General features: G+C 46.2%; 1 protein-coding gene across 5 annotated transcripts in view; it reads left to right on the top strand.

The window, feature by feature from the left end:
• USP15 (ubiquitin specific peptidase 15) overlaps window positions 1–19,634 on the top strand; it is a 709,686-nt gene that overhangs the window by 244,561 nt on the left and 445,491 nt on the right. The gene's annotated exons all lie outside the window — the stretch shown is intronic.

Here is a 19,634-nt window from a genome sequence, read left to right as displayed (position 1 = left end):
TTTATGGTATAGTAGGGAATGGCCACCTTGCTAATTTGAAATTGCAACATTAAAAATGCAAATAGCTTGTTAAAATTAATGTTACTTTGTAGTGCGCTGCATAGATATATAATTGAGTACTCTGCAAACCAGAAATTGATAGCAAGGTGTTTTGGTAAAAGTACAAATAGCTGTTGTACGTGATTAATCTAATCTAAGCAAATAAGACCCACGTTACTGGGGTTATTATTGAATTGGTAGATTCAGTTTTTGTCCTGCACTGGAATAAGCTGCCTCTTCTGAACTGAACTTCTTTTCAAAAGAATGCCGTCCCTTACCCATTTAATATATCACTTTGAATATTATGTGTAGGAGTTTAATTTTAGTATCCACTTAATTTTATTAAATCTCAAGTGTTCTGTAGCGCAGTATAATGTGAAGGTTAACAAATGTAACGCTCATAATGGCATATATAAATAATACAAAAATAAAAATTGGGAGTCCTGCACAAGAAGTAAATTGACGGTGTTGGTGATTGGACCTGTCCAGCAAAAACAGCAACAAAGTAGTAATTGAATGCTATTTAATTTGCATTTGTGCGCGCGTTGCAGCATCTTTGATTAGTTTCCTCTCTTGGCGATTATAAACTTTTATGTTTTCCTTCGCACTTAGATACCACTGCTTTATTCCAGATGTTTCTTGATGCCACAATTGAGGTTCTCAAGGATGTATGCATTTGTCAATCCTCTGATTTTTAGGTAGAAAACATAGGTTCCGCAAAGATGAATTTGTATTATTTGAACTCCTTACTTCAGTCTGTTGACAAGTATTAGCTTGGGAACTTAATGGGTTACTTTTCATTTATAAACAAACCTTCAGGTGTGTCAATAAATAAACATGAAAGATAAGATTTATAAAAAGAAAAATCGTTTATTGCTGTAAAGACTTTGAATTATGGGCACTTTTGTAAGAAACACTTGTGCATATAAAGAATAGCTTAGCTTTTCGCATTATCAGTTTGACGTGTGCGTATCCCCTACATATTCCTAATTTTGTTTGGTGTTTTGTCAACGAATTGAAAAAGTCAAAAGGGATGTTTAGGTAACGAGGACACTTAAGCAGTGACACAACTGATTGATCCTCCCGCTTTCAAACCAATTGCGTGTTTGATTCATTAACTTCCTTGCACCACTTTCATTTCATATCACTCCCATTCAACCTCTGAAGCTGCTGTTCCATTCTAGAAGAAAGTGTTGAAGCTCACTCCAGAGAGCTCTATTCGGTTGTAGGTGACTGATGACCAAGTCAGTGGTCCCCAGTCGAAGGTGAACTAGCACACAGTAGAGCCCAACAATGCGGGCTGTTAAACTAATTGAGCTTGTGAAAGGTGAAAAAGGGGAGTGGAGCCTAAGACTTCCTGTGACATGGCTTGTCCATGTCTCCTTGACCAGTGCTTTGAGTACACGTCAAAATCTGAAGATCTGAGTGCAGCCTTTATACACTAGAGGACTCAAAATTGAACAAAGGGAAAGCATGCAGTGCATGGTTCTACTCTGGCTTGAGTCTGGATTCCACACTTCTGATTGCCTAAAGAGAAGAAACCATGCTCTAAGAACTGCTATTGGCTATTGTCTTTTCAGGTTTGTGTTCTATGTTTAAATGCAATAGTTTTTGGATACTCCCATCTGAATTCCTTTCCTTGTTGGAAAAACTGAGCTCTTGACCTTTAATATTACATCTTCCATGTGGGTATGTCATTAGTCTTTTATACTGCCCATATCACCCCTGTAGTGGTCTTGTAGCACTGAGCAAGGCGTAGTGGTCTTGTAGCACTGAGCAAGGTCAGTGCCGGTGCCGGTGTATTATAGGAAATGATTCCTGGCCTTGCTTCTCAAAGGAAGATGATTAAGAGGAATGCATTATCCGCTCTGAATTAATTTCTCCATGCTGGGTTGTGTAATTCTGTGCTCCTAGTGTTGGCAATTATTGGTGTTCCTGAAGCAGGCCTTTATCTTGAAATAGTCTGCATTGGAGAAACACCAACTATTCGTTATGATGTATGCAGACTCCTACTATTTTGATATTTCCATGGGGCAAGATGGAAGTCCATAGTAAAAGGTAGGTGATGCTTGCCTCCCCTTTATGGTATGTACATGCTGTTAGGGAGATTTATCAGTTGGATGCTTAATCCCCTCTCCTAGTGAGACCCCCAGCACTTTTTCTGGACCCTTTTCCTGTTCTCCTGAATGAGGGGAGCCTTTTTCCCCCCTGATTCATTCTTACATGCTCTAACCATATGAACTCTGTTTGTTTGACCTTATTTAATGGAGTCTTGCTTTCCTCCATATCTCTAAAAGGCACCTGTTACAATTTTGCAGCACACAGCACCCTCTGTGCTGTGTTACTGGGAGCCCTTTGGGTTCTCCTTTTTATATTCTTTCATTTTCCCTAAGAACTACTGTTCTTAAGGAAAGAGGGGGGTACTTTGTATCTATCCTAAATTTATGAGAGATTAGCACACCCCACCTGATGAGTGCTAAAAGGATACCTAATATCCCCCTTCTCCATGCTCCTGTAACTTGTTGGTCACAGTAATAACCCTATAGATATGGCTGGTGCCAGTGGACGTGTTCAACCAACTTTTGTCCTACCAGCGTTTGTCCTACCAACTTTTGTGCTATCTGCTACCACAGGCTTAATCCTCAGCCCTGCACACAAGGGTCACACATGTTCTAACATGGTAGCTCCTTTCTTTTTCTCCATTTCTTGTGTGGTTGTCCTTTGTTAGCCCTTCTTTCACCCATCTGGGAGGGGGAGGTCTGAATGTGTTTCGCCTTTGCCGGGAACCCTTTGTGTAGCCTGTCAAGGCTCCAGTGTTTCTGAAGACAGGAAGCATGGGAGGAGCCCGACACTCCCCTGTCCTTTGTCTGCGGATCTGCCTGAATGGAACCAGTTCCCAATTGGGGGTCTTGCTGTCCTGATTGGACAGACACCCGCCCCTTTCTGTAAACTGCAGGTAGAGTTTACAGAGGAGTGAATTGGAAATCTGAATACAAGGTGAGGTTCCTGAGGCAGAAGGCAAGTCGACCACTGGAACAGACGATCCGAATCTGAACATTACAAGAGACGCTGGCAGACCCTTCAAGTAACCGTGAAGCAACCACTGCTGTCCTGACCCAGTTTTCTTATCGACAGAGGAGCTCCGAAGAGGATGACTCCTTCCCTTTTGGCTTGCAGAACCAACCAGCCCAAAGACGAACTGAAGATCAAGCCATCCCCTGACATGCTGTGACCTTCCAGGGCTGCAAACTGCAAATACCAGGGGACCTCAGACCCAGTTGCAGTGCAACGTCTTTGCGTGAACGAATCCTCCCAGAACTTGTGCTCCAGTTGGATCTCCAGAAGCACGATCCAAGTCCCCTCACCAGAGTGCAGGACTGCAGAATCGTGGAAGATCGACCGAGCGGTAACCGTTCACTGTTGGAGCTGATAAAAAGGTGCCAAAACCGCAGACCAACGTGGGAGACCAAAGAAATCCTTGCTGAGGGGCCTTTCTTGCAACTGCTGCTGTAGCATCCCATTCAAAGTCCTTCCTTTTGTCACCAGACCGAGCAATCAGGAGACCGGGCCAGTCGCTGCTGCACAGGAAAGAATCCAGCTACATTTTCTTCAACCACTCCACGGTACTGTGGGGCTCGAGGTAGAACTTATCTCAAGCCGAATAGTTGCTCCAGTGTGACTGAAGTGCAATACTTGGTGTTTGGACGTCCACCCATACATCTTGCCCAGGCTTAACAGCTTGTGCTCTTTTAGGGAGTCCTTTGCCAGGTCCCTATTGTGTTATCCTTGTAAAGCATTTTATCTGAAGTACCTAAAGCCTTTCCTGCTGCTGGATAAGACTTTGGTTCCACTCCTACACTGACTTTGATGAACTCTTGACTAGTTACATATTGGACTGCTAAAGCATTGGAATCCTTGAAAAGTGTTGCTAAGAGGTAAATCAATGCTGCTAGTACTAAATAACCTTTTTTTCCTTCCTACAGTCTTTTTGTAAATGAATGAAACTGTCGTTTCACTGTGCGGGTCACTACTATTTAAAAAGTGGAACTGTCATTGTTGTCATTTTCTGTAGCATTTGTGGGCGCAAGTCACTACTATTGATGCAGTCACCTATGAAAAGTATTGCTTATGATACATAGTAATCTATGTGTACATAAGTAATAATCTATGTGTATTGGTTAGTCTAAAATGGTACTTACCTACCTTACCTTGTGTATATAAAATAAACCTGTACTTTATTTTAACTTTCAGTATATAAGAGTTTCTTTGGTCTAATGTATTGACTGGGTTCATTGTACTTACCCACAGCTCGCATCCTCCTCATAAGATAAGCCTGGCTGCTCTGCCATTCTACCAAGTTCCTTTGGTTAGTACAGACTTATACCATGGGGTAGATCTATAGTATTACCTCTAGGTGGACTTTAGGAAAACTCCCTTTGACACATGCACACTATACCAGGGGGTGCTTGTTCATCAAGCGTGGTGTAGCATTAACCCAAAGCCCTGTGCCAATAATTTGGAGCTTTGTAGGACATTAAACCAAGTGCTACTACTTTTCTTCAGAAAATAGCTTAAACTATGTGATATATTCCAGGGGTAAATATTTCAAGTTGCAAGTGACTAGCTAAGCATGAAAGGTCACTCAACCTCTCAATTATACACACACAGCACAGCATTTCTTACTTGTCAATACTCTATTATCACTAACCATTAGTGGCGAGTGAAAACTTTGAGACCTAATGTCTTTTGTCTGTATGTGAAAGCACTGCCTTTCACTTTCATAGTGTGTGTTGTGCTATCTGGGGGACAGAGGAAACATTGTGGGGCCTCTGGAGCCCTGAATACACTGGCTCTTCGAGTTAAGTGTCTCGCTGAGAACTGGATTTCTTGTAGACAGTGGTGGTGTTGGTGAACAAAGGTCAGTGTGAAAATATCTGATGTGTCAAATAACCTATCAATGTCCTTTATATGGGGCAACACGGGAAGCATTTTCTTGAATTAGTCGAAGCCAACAAGACACTGTACTACATCACATTTTTCTGGGGTAATGTAGAAACTAGCATGACAGTGTGTTGAACAGAGCAACATTGCCATGTCAGTGTTTGTTTTAACTGATATCATTTTCTGGGGGTCAAAGTGGAACCCATATTCACAGTACGCTTAACTAGGGCAACACTGGATTGACATTTATAGTATGTGATCGACATTTTTTGAAACTGGCATGGCAGTGGTTAAATTGACGTGCTTTAGCAATTTAGTTCCCAGGGGTTGGTTGTTGAGCACCCCTCTCTCCCCGCAACACTGTCTGCAGTATTGGAGTAGATATTTCCTTTAGTGTGTAATTCTCTCCACCTGTGAGTCGCCATCACTTTTAATTTCACCACTGGTGTTTTGACTTCCCACTCATTCATTTACTTTGCTTTTAGGAACCCTTTTTACCACTTTCTGGGCTTTCCTTTTTGGAGTCCTGCTTTCCTCCAACATTTCTGGCATCTACAGTCTACTAAAGCAGCTCACAACACTTTCTGTACAGTGTTGCTGGGAGCCCCAAGAGTTTCCACTTAAGTATTTCTTTATTTTCCCTTGTTTAACTCTGTTACCAAGCCAGGGGGATACTTTGTATCCTACCTGTATTTTCTTTTGCAATATCAGCAGACCCCACCATATGTCTCGACTCTCCAGTAATGTTTAGTAACTATGACAAGCTCTGCTCAGACTGGTGGCAGTGTACCTTTTTGCAGCACTTGATTGGTGTACTCAGCTAATGTTCCTGGACATTCCGAGGTTCTGGAGCAGAAACTCTTGAGTAGACCACTGGAACAGAAGATTCCAAAGAAGAACAAAGAATGACACTGCTAGCAGCTTCCAACGACCGCTATAGCCTGTTGCGTAACCGCCGCTGGTCCGACCTCAACTTCAAAGCGACAGGGAACATCCGAACACAACGACTTCCTCGATTGGACTTGTGGGCCTGACGAGTTCCAAAACTAACCGCAACTTAGACTATTCCTGGAAGAGCTGCGACCTCCACTACCTGCAATTCACCAATACGTGGGGACCTATCCTGCATTGCTCTGCATCATCACCTAAAGCACGGTTTCTCATTGAACTTTCTGAGCATCCTCCGAGGCATGCAGTGACTCAAGCCAGCTCCCTAAAACCCCTCACCAGAGACGAAGACCTAGAAAAGGAGAAGAGTCTACTGCCGCGACTCCTTTCCTTCATCCAGGCCTGAAAAAGATGCCCACAAGCCAGAACTGTGAAAATCATTTGCTGGGCATCAGTGTGCACAAATGTCTCAAGATCCACCAAAGTCCCTTTCTTCTGTCGACAAGACTCTGCCACACGGAGCCTCGTACAATGTTTTTCTGCCTTTCCTGCCCAACACATGGTCGCTGGTGTCCTCTCAGAACATTGTGAGACTCTCAAAGGATATGGTTGGACTCTTTAAGACGGACTGGAACAAAGTTACTGAAAGTTATAAGAGTTTGAAAAAGTTTGCATATATCTTTCAGCTGCGTTTACTATGTGATTAAGTACTGAAAAAGCTATTCTACTGTGACCCCAACTGTGGTTTATTCTCCAAAGAATATTGCAAGTGTGCTTCTATTGTTTTACTGTATTATAGTACTTACTTGGCTGGAAAGGTACAATAGTGTGCTTTAGTGTATATATTAAACACACAACTATTGTTTTTGTAACCTCTAAGTGTATCAGTGTTTTCTTGGCCTCAGTGTATGCTCTGAGTTCTTTGTACCTCACTACAGCCCTCCTCCCTCCTTAGACTAAGCATGGCTGTTTGCCATTCTACCAAACCCTTGTGTGGTTCATGCTAAACCCAAGTAGTGTAACCCTGTTCACCGAAGGTGGGCTTTCTTAAGTGCTGTCTCAGACAGTACTTTTGTTAAAAAAAAAACCTATCACTCAGTTTGCCTCATTGGCCATCCTTTCAGCAGCTCCCAGAGTTTGACAGCCCTCTTTTTTTTGAGGAGCACATAGATGTACTTTGACCTTTCATATGTCCGCACACAAATCAGTTGCATTTCATGCTCTGGCAATTCAGATTGTATTTTAGTAAGTAATATATGAACAATTCTGTCCATTACGTTTCCTAACCTTTAAAATTGGTGCACTTTCTCCTGAGATGTGAATTGGTATTTCCATTTTCCTGGTCTCGTATTGGGCCACCTCATCGGACAATACTTCAATGATGTCACAAGCATATTTTTGTCTACCTCATGGTACTACACGTCCTTATTTAAATCAATAAAATGATAGATGAATGTGGATGATGGTCTCACTTCTTTTTTGCATTAACATGTCTATCACGCAACAACTGCCTTGGGTATTTGCTTTGCTTTGATGCAGGTGACCAGCAGCACAGCATGACGAGTACTGAATTGAAGGATAGCTCAGGGACAACGCGTTTGTCTTGGAAGCAAGACAACACGGCGCAACACTGCTTTGAATCCTAATCCCGCACTTAGAAAACACTTGTTGGTATTAAGCACGCTAAAAATGAACATTGATCATTATAACTGCCGTGGCCGAGAGAGATTAATCATCCAAGCTGCATTTTGATCTGTTCTATAAGTATCTTTACTGTGCATCCCACACTTCCTTTGGGCGTGCAACGGTCTGACGGGCGCATACATTTTAATAATGACCAGTCATCGGCAGCACTGAAATATTTCCCTCGCAGATCAGATGGTCATGGCATCTCAGTCGACCAAAAATGACAGCCAAATATCTCCCTTTTTGATTTTTCCTCTCACCATGTGGTCTGACATTTGCTGCTTACTGTGCAGGACGGTCAAGTGTGTGGCACCAAACGTGATCTTGACAGATGGGACGAACAGGTGGAGGCATATGGCCTAAGGTAATGTTGCTTCCATGAAGACGAGGGGGAACTGCAGAGGATGGAAAGGAGACTAATGACTGAGGCTGAAACCCCAGGACGTTACAGAGCCCCTCCCTTCCAATTAAACACACACACAGACCTAAACAGGTGATCGAAAGAAAAGTGTAGTCCAGAAACGGAGGCTTTACAGATTCTCAAAGTTAAAAGGAACATGACATACCCAATTTCATGATGCCGGTATATTCTATCATTGGAACGCCATTGAGTTATTAGCAATGAATGGGTCCGCTTATGGGCGGGGCCTCGGAACACATTGCCTCAAATATAGTCTATACATTCCTGCATAAAAGCATGTGTGCTGCTTTCATGGTCATATGTAAGTTCTTAGCCATTCAGGGGCAGAGGGATTAAAATGGATTTGCAAAATTAAACTTGGTGGAACAATTTTGGGGGGCCACCCTACTCTCGTGAATATGGAGACAGAGTATAGCCAAACCCAATCAAGGTAGGTTGCAGATAATTCCAGTTAGACAGGTAAGTATACAAATATACAATAATTTATTGGGCCTTTAAAAATGCACACCAAGTAAAACATCTAGTCAAATATTGTTACACCAACACTATAAAACAGATTGCTGATGCTTGTCAATCTTAGAATCACATGCTGTGCATATAGTCCGACATCTAGTGGTAATCGCAGAGTATTGCATCTTTTTTTCGAAGGGACGAGTGCTAGGGAGAATTCTCAGGAATGTGCTAATTCCCTTCTACCTTAAAGACCCCTAACACTTTTGATGGACTGTAGCCCTTTTTAATTTCTAACCTGGAGAGAGTGAGACCTTTTCCCCACTCTCATGTATTTTTCTGTGCTTTGGACTCTGTTTCTTTTGACTTTGGAGTCTGACAAACTCCATAGGCATCATCTCTACATTGAGACACAAGGCACCTTCAGTGCAGTGACACAGGGAAGTCTCTTAGATTTCCCAAAGGTTTAAATACCTTCTCTTAGTTAAACTACTGTTTCCAAGAGCAGTGAAGTGAAATTGACTTTACTTACATTTTGTAACTTTCTAGAACCAGCACACACTCTTACCATAGGGTGCTGGAGGGGTAACTTAGTATCCCCTTTGTCTAGTTTCTCATGTAACAATTTTATGTTACCCTTTCTACAATTAATGGCTGGTGGCAGTGGTTTACTTTTTGCTACCATTGTGTGTTTTTACCGCGGGCTGTGCAGCTACAGTAAGGCATCCATGGGTGCCCATTTTTGTCAAAATGGCCCGGTCTTCTTTTTTCACCATTTCTTGTTGGAAAGGTCCTTCTTGAGATTTGCTCGGCGTGCCAAATCAGGTTTGGTCCCTTTGTTTGTTTTTGTCTTTGGCAGGATTCACGAGTGAAGCCCGCCTCTGGCACTGGCAGGAAGTAAGGGAGGTGCCCGAAACTCCCTCTTCTTAATCCCCATGGTTACAGGAATGCAACCGTAGTTGATTGGCCGGCTGGCTGTCCTAGAAGGACAGGCACCCTGCTGTGTGATTGACAGCTAGGCTGGAATGAATTGGAGAAACCTGCATAAAAGGCAAGGCTTTTTGGCTTGGAAGGCAGAGTCGAACACTGGACGAAGGAATCCGAAGAAGAACTTGGAAGAGACGCTTGCTGCAACTCCTGAACCATTGATTTGCCCGGTGAAGACCTGCTGCTGTGCTGAAGCTCCAAATTCATTTCGACTAGAGAAGCCTTGCAAGGGCGACTTCTCCCCTTGGGTTGGTGGGACCAATCAACCCCATAGTGAACTTGTTTGGACATCCTCTCTGAGCTGAGCTGACTGTACTGCTGCTGCTGGAATCGAAGTGCCAGGGAGAGGGACACCAAAACGTGTGCATCGCTTTTAAGTCAGAATCGTGTTTCAGGAAGATTCCCCGGACTCCCTTGAAGCAGGACTGACAAAGCCTGAGCCACTTCAGCAGAGTGCTGGACCCCAGATGCAAGGAGTCCACCGTGGTATCAGTGAGACCGCAGTGGTGCTATTTGCTATAGACGCGAGGAGCTGAAACCGCGAAGTGCCACTGAATTGAAGTTTGCCCGTTGCTGCCGCCGACCTTTGCAGTGCAGAAGTCGCCAGAAGTCCTCCCTCTTGTCCCCACGACTGAGGCCCAGGAACACCAGGATCTGCAGAGCTGTACAGGAAAAGAAGCCAGCTGGAACCATTTCATCTAACCAAAGGTACTGTAAAGTTAAGAGGACTTATCTCTTGCGGTTTAGCCTTACTTGTTCTCAGTTGAGACTTGTCTTGGTTAACCTTGCAGAGTTGCTGATAGCTTTGCCCCTCACAAGCCTCCCAGCGTGTAGCCCTTCCAGTGATTTTATTCCTACAAACTTTTCTAAAAACATTGCAAGACTTTTACTTTCCTGCAAAGAAGATCTTCAGCTCCCCTAGACTTTGCTCAACTAACATTGGCTGTCCTGGCTCACTGAGAGACTCTTCTTACTCCTGAATCTGTACTTTACCTTTCCCCCAGGAAAGGGTTAATTTACTTTACCTTGGAGGGTTCAGAAAGTACTTACAGTTCATGAATTATTTGTTAACCTTTGTTTTATTCCCCTATCTAACCTTTGCGCCAAATTCAGTATTGCTCTAAACGTACCAGTGATATATTAATGTCCAGTGTCCTAGCTATTTAAGTCACCTGAGGGTGTAGGAAGTCTCTCTGTGCCATCCCCAATGGGTATCATCTGATTTAGAGAAACTAAGAGTGTGTTTTGAAGTGTATTTTGAAGTGTTACATGTTTTGCTCCCTTATGAAGAAGGTTTATATAACTGACTGTTAAATTAATAATTGTTTAAACAAGAAACCTTGAGTGTAAGAGTTTATTTGAATAATTGTCACTGTGAATCTGTGTAAAAACTCAACTGCTCACATTGACCCCTCTTGAGATGAGCCTAGCTGCTCAGCCACACTACCAACCTGTGTAGTACAGACTTCTACCAAAGGCTGGGTCCCTATTGCCAGGAGATCAAGGTTGCTGTAGTCTCCCAAACGGTACTGCACACAATCTTGCCTAACACTGGTGGCAGGCGGTGAGGATCTATTGTAGAGTTGTTACATTAAGTATTTGCTTTGCTTTTTGTTCAAATAAAAACTTCACAAGGCTAAGTTCCACTAGAACAGCAATTGTAACATGCCAAGTATGGATAACTTTAAACCGGAAACCCTGAACTTGTTTCCAGTAGAACTGAGAGAAATGTGTATGATCAGGAATCTCTGTTAAAGGAAAGAGAAATTCATGAATAACAAGGTTGTTAGATCACCAAAGGTTGGATAGTAGGCCTGTAACTCCTACTAATCCAGAACATGTGGAAATTGATCATGAGGATGATAATTCAGAGTCTAACTCTAATGTCTTAGAAGAGTCAGAGGCGAGAGGGAGAGGAGTCCCAGTATGGGAGTCCTTCTTTGCATCAGCAGGCCCTTTTGCCTCAACCTATATCCTCTGGGACCCCACAAGGTCCATCACGGAGTCCAGAATATGTGTCTCTTGAGAAAATGAGACTTGGATTGAAATTTAAAGGGTTGCTAGCTCAAGCTGAAGCCAGACATCAAACTCGGGGGGAATTGGAAATGCAACATGCTCTTGAAATGAAAAGATTGGCTCTTGAATGTTTCCTTCCCAGAATCCTCTAGTTCTTCCAGTCCCAAAAGGCCTTGCCTGCCCAAATCAGCAGTGAGTATGTGTCATGATGCCTACCCCCGGGCATCCGGATCGAGTCCATCAGCCCCCGGAGCAGGCATCCAGATACTCCTTAAAACCCCAACAGCCCCGGCTGGGGGCTGTTTGGATTCAGTCCTGGCGCCATAGGCGCCAGGCTCATAGACTTTACTTACCTTATGCAGACCATGCTGCAAATCAGTCCAAGCCAACATGAGGCCTGGATGGGACTATTTTATTACAGGGACTATTTTTTACTCGGGTGTGGTTCTGGGGAACTTCTTACCTGGGACTACTTTGCAGGCTATTTAAACCATGCCCGAACAGCAGCTCATGCTTCGTGTTATTCTGCATCCAGCAGCGTAACGCTCACCATGTCTGCAAGTCGGCATCCAGTCTTCTGCCACGCCCGCCTCGAATCCAGAGCTCCTAGACAGAAGGAAAAGAAAGGAGAAGAGGTTAGATAACGGACATTTGATTCCTTACCTGATTCCGGACCCAGCACATCTCCGAGCCTGGAAAGGACATTATTTCAGCACGCGTCGCTTCGCCAGCAGCAGCGCCGCGTTATACTCACCAGTCCACCGCATCTTTCAACTCGGCGCTGCCTCCATCATTTTCTTCGTCGAAACCCAGCACCTGGGGGGGAAAACAAAAGTAATAACAAGGTGAGCCGAGAAAACCGACAAAGACAATCTCTTTGCCACCATAGGCTTACCTGCTTTACCACCGGAGGTATTATCCTTTAATTCGCCGCATCTTTCTATGCCGCACCTATAAAGGGAGAGAAAACAGCAAGTTAAACTCATGCAACTTTTACCGGACAGTGTTTGGTAATACAGACTCTTACCTGAACGCCATCAGCTGCCTCCAGGCAACATTCTTTTGGACCCAACTGCAACCTAACGAAGGAATGGAACAAGAGTGAACATCGGACATATTGAACTCCTCCAGTACCTTCAAACCAGTGAAGTAACTGGTATCTACGCGCCCCTGCATGCCATGCAGGATGGAGAGCTCATCATTTAAAAACATAAGGTGAGGTTACCAAGAGGGGATATCGGAGGTGATTGGTGGGGAGAACGAGAACAGTTGGGGCGGGGGAAGGCCATCACTAAAGTCCACGGGTGGCTAAATCCCTTTCTCCACTTGCAGGAGAATACTTCTATGAGTCCAGCAGACAAGATTAGGCGAGCCAGTCCAGACTGTCATCTCTTCACTACGCATCACGTTGGTGGAGACCGCAGCTGACCGGGTCCGATCGACGCCCCTGTGGGAACCAGGTGAGCGTAACAGTATGTATGATGTGAAACTTGATATTTTGGATTGGTTGGGTACTTTTGAATACAATCATGGAATTCAGGGAATCTGTTGATTCCTTGGCTTTTGTCTAGGCTTCCCCAGGTTGTAACTGTTGCTGTAATTGAGGTGGGTGAACTTGAAAGGCAGGCGTATGAGAATGTGAAGCTGGCTTTAATAGCCAGATTTGGGAAAACTCCTCCCCAGTACCTTAAGAGGGTTAGGACCCTCAAAAAGACTGATGGTATACCTTGGGCTACCTGGATGTGTGAATGTTTGAAAAACGTAGATGGGTACGTTAAGGGTTACAGAGTGAACTCCTTTGAAGGAATGAGAAATCTGTTTTTGTTGTAATCTATTTTTGATGCCTGCTCTCCTGAGCTGAGACAACACTTGGCTGACTCAAAAGAGAATGATCCCAAGAAGCTAGCAAAGGCTGCTGACTTGTGGGTTGCCAACAGGGCCACTTACCAAAATGATGAGGGGAAACGGCACAAGAAAGATGACAAAGAGAATTCTAAATCCAACCACCCATACGAGGGCCACAAACATGAGAAGTGTAAGCCATATGGGAAACCATGTCAGGCTAGTGAAACCTCTGGTGCTAAATCAGAGGGAGGTCAGCAGAAGCCCCAATTCCAGAAAACATTTGGTAAATGTTATGCATGTGGGTCAGCTGATCATGTGAAAGGGGATCCCAGATGCAAGGGTAAACCTTCAAGGGTCAACACTGCCTCCTTAGCCTTCACCCCTGAGGGAGAAGTTCATATGGCAAGTGGAAACATTCATCTATTAACTGAAGACCCCATTGGAGTCTACAGAAGACTTGTAGTGCCTCAGGAGGTGAGACCCCAGTTTCTACAGTTAGCCCATGCGATTCCTTTGGTCACTTAAGTTTTAAGAAGACCAAATAAAGGATTTGTCTGTAGTTCTAATGGCCTAAAATGGGGTCTGATTTAGATGCATTCTGTAGAAGCTGTCAACTTGTTAGACATCTTGCAAGAGTGGAGCCAGGAATGTGGCACCCTTGCTGCCTCTCCCAGTGGTGGGAGTTCCTTTTGAAAGGGCAGCGATTGACATTGTTGGTCCCTTAGACCCTCCCACATCTTCCAGCAACCGATGTATATTGGTTGTGGTAGACCATGCTACCAGGTATCCTGCAGCAATACCTATGAGAACTGTTACTGCTCAGGCCCACCTTGGTATTTTACCAGGGTAGGTTTTCCTAAGGAGGTGATCTCAGACAGGGGATCCAACTTTGTCTCACTACATGCAGGCCATGTGGAAAAACTGTGGAGTGACCTACAGGTTCTCAACAGCCTACAATCCTCAAACCAATGGGTTGGTGGAGAGATTTAATAGAACTATGAAGGGCACGATAGGTGCTTTAGAAGAACCCCTTAGAAGAAAGCTAGACCTTCTACTGCCATGCCTTCTCTTTGCTTTTAGAGAAGTCCCTCAAGAAGGGGTTGGCTTCAGCCCCTTTTGAGCTCCTCTATGGTCATCCGGTTAGAGGTCCATTGGCACTAATCAAGGAAGGGTTGGAGTGTGCCCCTTCCCACAAGCTAGTGCGAGTCGCTGACTATGTGTTAGGTCTCTGAAGGAGAATGGCACACATGATGACAGAAGCTTCTGATAACATGAAAGCAGGTCAGGCTCTGGTTAAGCAATGGCATGACCAGAAGGCCAACATGGTTGAGTTTACTCAAGACCAGCTAGTTCTAATAATTGTACCTACAAGGCAGAGGATCTTACAGGACAAATGGATTAGACCCTTCAAGGTTGTGGGCAAACTTGGAGAGGTCAATTATTTGGTGGACTTGGGAAATCCCAAGGAGGCCCCCAGGGTCTTTCGCCCCAACTGCCTAAAGGCAGATGTATCCCAACCAGACCTAGGAGCTTTGCTCTTAGCATCTGATCAAGAGGAAGAGAATGAACCTCGATCTGACCTTTTCAGGAGACCGTCTTTAGATGGGGAAAATAGGAGTTAATCTTGCTTCTGATCTGACTCTGAAACAGGAAGAGTGCAAAGCTCTTGTTAAATCAGTTTGCCTCCCTGTTTTCACTAACACCAGGCTTGACCCCTTTGGGCTAGCATGATATCCTCAATTGTGACTGTCAACCTGTCAAAAGCAGGGGTTACAGATTGTCGGACCATGTAACAACCCACATAAAGGAGGTCAAGAAGATTCTTGATCTCAGGGTTAAAGAGCCATCTACAAGTACATGGGCTAGTACTGTTGTACTAGTGCCAAAGACATGATCCAAAGAGTTGAGATTCTCTGTGTGGACTATATAGCTCTCAATGCAGTCACCACGACTGATGCCCAACCTAGGAAAGATGAACTGGTGGATCAACTTGGTTCAGCCAAGTACCTCAGTACATTTTATCTAACCTCAGGCTATTGGCACATAGCTCTGACAAACCATGCCAAGGAGAAAACTGCATTTTCTACCCCAGGAGGCCTCTACCAGTTTAAGGTCATGCCTTTTGGACTAAAGAATGATCCTGCTACATTACAAAGGATGGTAAATCATGTTCGGAATAGGATGGAGGACCTCTGTATGGCATACTTGGATGACATTGCAGTGCTCAGCCCTACTTGGGAAGAGCATATTGACCACCTAGGATATGTATTGCAGGCTCTTGAGCAAGCCCATCTGACCATAAAGGCAAGCAAGTGTGAAATTGGCCAGAGTAAAGTGGTCTACCTTGGACATGAGGTATGAGGAGATGAAATAAGGCCATTGCTTATCAAGGTACAAGCTGTACAAGACTGGGCCACCCCTACTACTCAAACCCAAGTGAGAGCCTTTTTAGTTCCCACTTGTTACTATTGGAACTTTATAGGGAACTGTGGGACCATTGCTACTCCCTTGAATGTGATCCCCTCACCCAAATTCCCCAAGAAGGTCAGGTGGAATGAGGAGTGCACTAACTTAAAGCCCTTTGTCAAGCCCAATCTTGAGAGCTCCTGACTACAGCCAATCCTTCATTGTACAAACTGATGCTTCCAGTACAGGGATAGGTGCAGTTCTGAGTCAGCTTGATAAGAAAGGCAGGGAACACCCGACCTGCTTCATCAGTAGGAAACCGAAGGACTGAGACACCAGGTGGGCAACCATAGAACGTGCATGTTTTGCCATTGCGTGGTCTTTGAAGAAGTTTAGACCATACTGTATGGATCTAGTTTTGTAATTCAAACAGACCACCAACCCTTGAGATGGTTAATGCAGATAAAAGGGGAGAATGCTAAATTGTTAAGATCGTCAATCAGCCTTCAAGGGTTTGATTTCACCATAGAACACAGGTCCGGGTGTAATCACCAAAATGATGATGGTCTCTCCAGAAAGTATGACCGACTGGAGTAAGGAGATTCATCCAGGAGTGGATTAAATCCTTCTGTTTCTTAGTCTTGGGGGAACGAGTTTTGGGGAGAATAATCCAGCATGGGGTCTAGCATGGATTCACATGCTCATGAATATTCCCCATCATCAGGCTGGGAATCCTCGGTAAAGAAAAAAATCTGTTTGTTTCACTTCTGAACTGTCTTTCTCCCAACAACCAATCACTGGTCTCTGGGTCATACTGCCCCCAGCCAATGACTGCCTTCTACCTAAACCCCTCCTCTGGCAGCAGTCTTCAGTTTTTTACTGCACGTTCAAATGTTGGGAGTGCTTGTGTAGCCTTGTAGAAGTCCTCTCGAACTTCTACTGCGTTTTGCAATTTTTCTAAGAGTGTTGCTCTATTTTTTTCGGTCGATCGAGCCTCCAGCACCATCGATCCACCTTCCGATTAACGGGGACCCGTTTTTCGGATTCTTCAGCGCCTCTCAAGGGCGATTTTTCATCAAGTTTCTTCTTGAAGGGTTCCAGAAGCTTCTTCAAGGCCTACGCCACTTGGACATGGCGGATGAGTTGAAGGACTCAGCGCCTCTCCAAGGTTTGCCCCGGCTGCAACCTACGGAAATGTCTATCTGGATGACGGACATTCCCTGTGCATTTAATGCCTGCATTCTGACCCGACGCACGTGGAGGAGAACTGTGTGGCCTGTCGGGAGATGGTGCCAAGCATGCGCACCGATCGGCGCAAACGTCTCAACAATAGGCTGCATGCCAAGGCCCCTGCTCTGGGTGAGTCCCGGCAGCATGCCTCACCTGCCCAGAAGAGGAAAGTTGAGCGGTCTTCTATGACCTGTGAGGGCACCCCTCCTTCAGGGTCCCAACATAAGGCTAAGCACCTCAAGTCCACTGCTGCCGGGAGCGCTGTTGCTACGGGCTCCTCGGCGGCCAGGGCGAGTACAGCATCTCCAGCGCCTTCAACCACGAACCAACGCTCAAGATCTTCTAAGAGGAGGAAGTCGGACCATCGTGCAAGCTCTTGGAGAAGACCCAGACTGGCCCGCAGAAAAGGCCAAGAGGGGGCGGGGCTCGAACCTCCCCCTAAGGTGAAGGCCGCGGGCTCGGCCAAGGCCGTGAAGGCCCAGGTGCATCAGACGAAGGCCCAAATTTCCATTGAAGGAATGGTGGCGTCGCTCGCGAAGGACGCTGTGGTGGATCCACAGGGCACGCCCCCAAAGCGAGAGTATCCCTGCCTGCCAGGAGGGAAACCTCTTTCCAGCCCATCGAAAAGACGCCAGAGAAGATGTCTATCATTTCACCGAAACCATCTCCCTTGGTCGCAGAGACGAGGCGGGCACGGTAGTTCTCCAGGGCATGGACATCTCAGAGGAGGAGCTCACCAGCCTCCCGATCCTCCAGGAGGGACGATGCGTCGAGAGCAGGCCCTACAGAAGGGGTCCCCGACAAGGGCCACTATGAAGGTGACGACGAGGAGACCTACGAGGAGCAACAGGGTGTGGAGGGCTCGGAGGACCAACCTAAGCCGCAAATGCCATCTCCACCTCAGCAACCACCTGGGGACTTCTCGGTGGACATTTTCATGGCTCTGCATACCCTGCGCTCGGAGATCCGGATGAGGATGCCACTTGCGCAGCCGGCCCCAGGACCATCAGAGGAACCACCATCCAAAAGGAGGAGATTTCACTCCCCTCCTCCTTTCCACCCTTCGCCTCCCCTTCTCCCCCACCCCCGCCACCCCACTCCCCAAGGGATGAGACGGATCCGGACACAGCGATGATGGGCACTGACGACGGCGGCTTAGGGCATTTCCCGTCTGTCTGCCAGATCTTCACTGCCGCACGAGATAGGCTTGTTCCACGCCATGATCTCCAGGGCCTCTGAACTATTCCAGCTCACCCCTGAGGAGAAAGAGGGTTCCCTATACCAGCGCCGAGAGGCGAAGAGGAAGTGCCTTCTATCCCGCTCTTGGATGACATTTGGGAAGAGTAGTTGGATGACATTTGGGACGAGTGGTTGTCACTCATGAAGAACCCTTCATCGGCCCCGGCAAGGTGGGACCTTTATGAGGAGAAATACAGGGTGCCGGACTCTGCGCCCAAGTGCTTACGGTCCCAGCCATCTCTGAATTCTGTGGTTTTGGCGGCGGCCAAGAAGTCTTCGGGCTCCTGCCCCGTATCCCCTCGCCCAGACGGTGAGGGGAAGAAGTTGGATGCCATGGGGAGAAGAATTATCAGGTCGGCAGCGACGACCATCAAGGCTCTCCATCGTGACGCGTTAAGACACAGAACTTAGGTTTAAGATGGACCCCCTCCTGGACTTCATTTCCTATGACAAGAGGGCAGAGGCGTTGGAGATCCTACAGTAAGGCGAGGTGGCTTCGGACCACACCATTACAGTGGCCACGGACATTGTCGACACGGGATTCTACCAAATGGGCAAAAGCGTTTCTTTGTTGGCGGGGCTGGTTGAGGGCCACTAATTTCCGCCAGGATGTTCAGTCGAAGGTGTTGGACATGCCCTTCAACGGGGACTATTTGTTCGGAAAGACTGGACGAGTCTCTTCAGGCCATCAAGGCGGACACTCTGACGGCTCGTGCCTTGAGCACGCTTCAGCAATGACGGCCATCCTTTCGGACGTCTGGAGGAAAATCCCAATGTTTTTCTAAAGGATTCGGAGGAGGAGCTTCGTCCTACCGTCAACCCTCCCGCTCGTCAACCCAGGAGACCTACAGGGGCCGTGCCAAGTCTGGAGGGGGGGCGTCATCACCAAGGCCCCCAAGGTGGCGTGTCGACGTCAAAACAGAATTGAACCGGCCGTGGAGTCGGGCCACCACCTGTGCACCCCGGTGGGAGTCCGGCTGGCGAACTTTATCAGCGTGTGGAAGACCATCTCCACTGACCGTTTGTTGCTGGACGCTCTCGCCCAAAGACGCATCTTAAAGTTCCAACGGAATTGTCCCCATATACCACCAGTGGCCCGTCAGGAAAACAACGTCCCTCAGCTTCTGCTTGAGGTGCGGGCCATGCTAAAAAAGGGTGCGATAGAGCTCATCCCAAAGAAGCTCCAGGGCTCCGGAGTGTACTCTTGTTACTTCCTCGTCAAAAAGAAGGCCGGTGGTTGGAGGCCCATCCTGGACCTCTGCCGTCTGAACAAGTACATCAAGTCTCAAAGGTTTCGGATGGTGAATATTCAGCATATGCTAGGGCAGCTGCAAGAGGGCGATTTTCTATCGTTGCTGGACTTTGAAGATGCCTATTTTCACATCCCCATACACAAGGGCCACCGCAAGTACCTACGCTTCGTGGATCAAGGGCAACCTTACCAGTTCAAGGCCCTTCCCTTTGGATTGAAGTCGGCGCCAAGAGT

The sequence above is a fragment of the Ambystoma mexicanum genome, chromosome 12 (assembly GCF_040938575.1).
Source record: "Ambystoma mexicanum isolate Mex_15411 chromosome 12, UKY_AmexF1_1, whole genome shotgun sequence".
NCBI classification, from domain to species: domain Eukaryota; kingdom Metazoa; phylum Chordata; class Amphibia; order Caudata; family Ambystomatidae; genus Ambystoma; species Ambystoma mexicanum.
The sequence above is the reverse complement of the archived record's forward strand: the minus strand, read 5'-3'. Positions and strand labels throughout refer to the sequence as shown.